This window comes from Procambarus clarkii, chromosome 57 (genome assembly GCF_040958095.1).
Source record: "Procambarus clarkii isolate CNS0578487 chromosome 57, FALCON_Pclarkii_2.0, whole genome shotgun sequence".
In the NCBI taxonomy this organism is placed as follows: Eukaryota; Metazoa; Arthropoda; class Malacostraca; order Decapoda; family Cambaridae; genus Procambarus; species Procambarus clarkii.
Genome location: NC_091206.1, coordinates 25,217,908 through 25,222,743, shown reverse-complemented (window position 1 = coordinate 25,222,743; position 4,836 = coordinate 25,217,908). Strand labels below are relative to the sequence as shown.

The window sequence follows — 4,836 nt, the reverse complement described above, 5'->3', positions numbered from 1 at the left end:
AAAAAAAAAAAAAAAAAAAATATATATATATAAATAAAACACCTACAAAAAAAATATAAAACCAAAAAACCATTTGTCGTGGCGTCAGAAGTGTAACTACCCTGATGTTTCTAAGATTAGCCTCCTTCAGCCAACTCCATCGGCTCTAGTGCTTTAGGACACCAACAAGGTCACAAACACTAGCCCCCCCAGCCAATGTACTGACAACCCAACATAACACACACGCAAACAAACAACACATACAAAAATGTCAACCCATGGTGGACAGGCCACCGAACTTTCAAACCTCCTCTCTCTCTACACCCACATCCTCTTCCTGAATTTCATCTCCCCATCCCTCTACCTCCCCCATCCTTTCCATTCCCTATGGACATCAAAGCAAAGCAAAGCAAAGGCGGCATAAAACACCACAAACCCACAACAGCAGCAGCAATGTCAGGACGCGGCAAGGGAGGCAAAGTGAAGGGCAAGTCAAAGTCTCGCTCCAGCAGGGCCGGACTTCAGTTCCCCGTGGGCAGAATTCACCGTCTGCTGCGTAAGGGCAACTACGCCGAACGCGTCGGTGCTGGCGCTCCTGTCTACCTGGCAGCCGTCATGGAATACCTCGCTGCCGAAGTTCTGGAGCTCGCCGGTAACGCCGCACGTGACAACAAGAAGACCCGTATCATCCCACGTCACTTGCAGTTGGCCATCCGCAACGACGAAGAACTCAACAAACTTCTGTCTGGCGTAACCATTGCACAGGGAGGTGTTCTTCCAAACATTCAGGCAGTTCTTTTGCCAAAGAAGACAGAGAAGAAGTAAGCACTTCTGCCACCCACCACGACAAATACCATAACCAGGCTCCATCCGGAGCCACACACACTTTAATAGAGAGATTCAAGTAGACAATCAACTTTCAAACATTAATAATAACATTTATATTGATTTCATTTGGAATGTGTACATAACAAACAAACAAAACAAAATTATAGGGGATATTCAGCATCACTTGGAATATTAACCAATCATATAAATCCAATATATATTTTATATTTTACTTTAAGCGAGGAATTCTTATTCTATCAATTTTTAATCATACAAATGAACAAAAGCAATTCTTCACTAGACGTAATAAATGAATAAATGATCAAGGTTTTAATGTGTTTCATGAATATATATATATATATATATATATATATATATATATATATATATATATATATATATATATATATATATATATATATATATATATATATATATATATATATATATTATATATATATAATATATATATATATATATATATATATATAATATATATATATATATATATAATATATATATATATATATATATATATATATATATATATATATATATATATATATATATATATATATATATATATATATATATATATATTTGTGAACCAGAATATGTTTGAGCAGCAGCGATCGTGCCATTGGCTGCAGTGCAACAATTCAAATAATTTAAAGGGCCTGCTCGGGTATATAAGAGAGGCTGGGAGACTGGGGCCGGTGGTGGGTGATGGGTGATGAGTGATGGTGTGGTGTGGTGTGGTGTGGTGTTGTTAAGAGTTGATTTACGGCCAGCCAGCTGCAGCCAAGGCAGGGCAGGGCAAGGCAAGGCAAGGCAAGGCAAGGCAAGGCAAGGCAAGGCAATAACAGGACAGGACAGGCCAGGCCAGGCCAGGCCAGGCCAGGCCAGGCCAGGCAAGGCAAGGCAAGGCAAGGCAAGGCAAGGCAAGGCAAGGCAATAACAGGACAGGACAGGCCAGGCCAGGCCAGGCCAGGCCAGGCCAGGCCAGGCAAGGCAAGGCAAGGCAAGGCAATAACAGGACAGGACAGGCCAGGCCAGGCAAGGCAAGGCAAGGCAAGGCAGGCAGGCAGGCAGGCAGGCAGGCAGGCAGGCAGGCAGGCAGGCAGGCAGCCAGGCAGGCAGGCAGGCAGGCAGGCAGGCAGGCAGGCAGGCAGGCAGGCAGGCAGGCAGGCAAGCAGGCAGCCAGCCAGCCAGCCAGCCAGCCAGCCAGCCAGCCAGCCACTCCCACTTTGTATTGATATGCATTCAATTTATATTCAAACATTATATATGTTAAGGGCCTTGTTTTAGTGTTTATTTTAAAAATGACAAACATCGAGTCATTTTACCAGTCCTTTAGCGTTAACGGTGATGCATTTTAAAACTGAACATAAATCGCCTTTTCTGGATATATCAAATATCGAATCCGCTTAATGTGCCTACAATTCAATCATTCAAAAAATACATAATTTACATCAAGCCTTTTCATAGAACAGACAATAAGATTTGTACATGCAAAAAAAAAAAATCCTTTAAGTTATCAATACAATGTGAGAAAACTTTACTTTTATAACTAAAGTTGCACAATTATACCAACTCTATTGTGGCTGGGTGGTAAGGTGTGTGTCTGGTGTTTTGGAAGTCGCGAGTTCAAACGACCCAATGGGAATAATACTTTTTTTTTTTTTTGCCATACAATCTTCCTAATACTATTATGTAGGTTTGTGTGTGTGTTTTTTTATTCATTCTTTGGTTTTATACATGACATACATATTGACTCCTTTTACCGGTCCTTAATTAGGCTCTGGGGAAGCAATGGTGGTGGTGGTGGTGCATTTAAAACTAAACCAAAAATCACCAGTTCTGGACGCGTCAAATATCATATCCGCTTAATGTGTCTACAACCTAATTACTTAAAACTACACTATTTAATTCATTCATATCATGTGCATATTGGTCATTATGCTCATACAACCGACATAACAATTTATTTTCATTATTAGAATCATACATTTCATCAAGTAATACAGATACAAAGAGATTTTCTTTCTGAGAAGACCGTTAGTATTGGCTGGCAGGCAGGCAGGCAGGCATTTGAGGGTTATTATTTCGCCTGTTGATTGGGGGGAGGGTTGATGTGTTAGGGGGTTTTCGGTTAGGTGTGGTGGTGGTGATTGGTGGTGGTGGTGATTGGTGGTGAGTAGTGGTGAGTGGTGGTGGTGGTGGTGGTAGTAGGTGGGAGTTGGGGGGGGGGAGGGAAGGGGAGGGGAATGATGGTCTGTGGATTCCTTCTCCGTACCCTTTACATATAAGCAAAAATATGCCTTCCTGTGGGTATAGAAACATTAACACAAATTATATCAGTAACTGATATTGTAGCCTTTTAAACAGAAAAGATTTGTACATACAAATACTTTTTAATTATCATTTATTTGTGGAAATGGCATTTACGTCATTAAATTAATACCTCAGCATCAAGTGTCCTGCAGCTGTGGTCCAGTGGTAAAGTGTATATAAGTGATGGGTATTCTTGGAGTTGCGAGTTCAAACCCGGATTAAGCTATATATATATATATATATATATATATATATATATATATATATATATATATATATATATATATATATATATATATATATATATATATATACAACATGTTTGGTTTTGGTTGCTTGTTTTTGTATAAAGCCTCACACACTATCTATATTAAGCGAGTTTGTTTTAAACATGACATACATATTAATTCATTTTACCAGGCCTTATTCCACACAACTCCGTGAATTTCCCGTGGAGCCAGCCATTCAAACAAAAACAAACGAAACAAAACAAAAAACATTATTGCCAACAGCATTTGGTGTTCCCAGGCGGTCACCCATCCAAGTACTAACCAAACCCAACGTTGCTTAACTTCGCTGATCGGACGAGAAGCGGTGTTCTCAACGTGGTATGGCCGTTGGCATGAGACTGCCTACACATTGTGGTTAATAACCAACTCTTTTTTTAAGTCATCGCGGCAGGATACGGACCTGCTTGTGGTGTCTTAATGGTAATTGTATCCTAACATATTTTTGTCTCCTTGGCATGGATATTTAACATCGTTTATTCAGTCTTGGGTTTATGTTCTTTCGCCATTTACAGACATTTTACATCTACCTACTTCCTCAGCCTGCCCTGCCAATTTCTAATGAATTTGTGGATTTTCTTTTGTAATACAAACATGTGTGTGCTCATCTGCTCTTCAGTTTTTATGATATTTGTCTCATCTGTCCTGCTTTATGATACTTTTACAAAGAACATGAACAAATACTTCTATTTTAGAGAAGATATGGGATCCAGGTTTCGGAGCCGTAAAACCAACCGTCGTGATTGGTGGACGAGTTGCCAGGTTGCAGCTTCTGTACCGTGCCGGCACATAAATAGGTTCGGCTCAAGCGGCGGCAGCATCATTCCCCCGTGACTGTCTGAGCGTCTCTCATCACCTTGGTTGGTTCATCATCATCATCATGGTAGAAGCAAAGCCTACCAAGAAGGCTGCGGCTGCTGCTGCTGTGGTGGCCACCACCAGGAAACCTCGCGTCCAGGTTGCTCACCCGAAAACTAGTCAAATGGTTCTAGCCGCGGTCGCAGCACTCAAAGACCGTAAGGGCTCGTCTCTACAAGCAATTAAGAAGTACGTTGTTGCCAACAACAAAGTCGAGGCTGCCAAGATCGCCATTTACATCCGAAGATTTCTCAAGAAAGCAGTGGCTGACGGCATTCTTGTTCAGACCAAGGGAAGTGGAGCTAGTGGATCATTCAAGCTGGCCGTAGCAGAGAAGAGGGCCGTTCTAACTCCCAAGAAAGCCACCACAACCAAGAAACCATCTACAGCAGCAAAGAAGGCCGTGGTAACTCCCAAGAAAGCCGCCACAAGCAACAAACCACCTACAGCCTTGAAAAAGAAGCAGCAGCAGCTTGTTGTTGGGAACAAAAAGCCCAAAATAAAGAGAGCTTCAAAATCTCCCAAACCACCCAAGGCAAAGAAAGCTGTC

At 41.3% G+C, this 4,836-nt stretch overlaps 1 non-coding gene across 1 annotated transcript; it reads right to left on the bottom strand.

The window, feature by feature from the left end:
- Positions 1-3,644: 3,644 nt before the first annotated feature.
- LOC138353444 (5S ribosomal RNA) lies at positions 3,645-3,763 on the bottom strand. Its single transcript, XR_011223147.1, has one exon. It is a non-coding gene; the product is annotated as a 5S ribosomal RNA (ribosomal RNA).
- Positions 3,764-4,836: the final 1,073 nt, after the last annotated feature.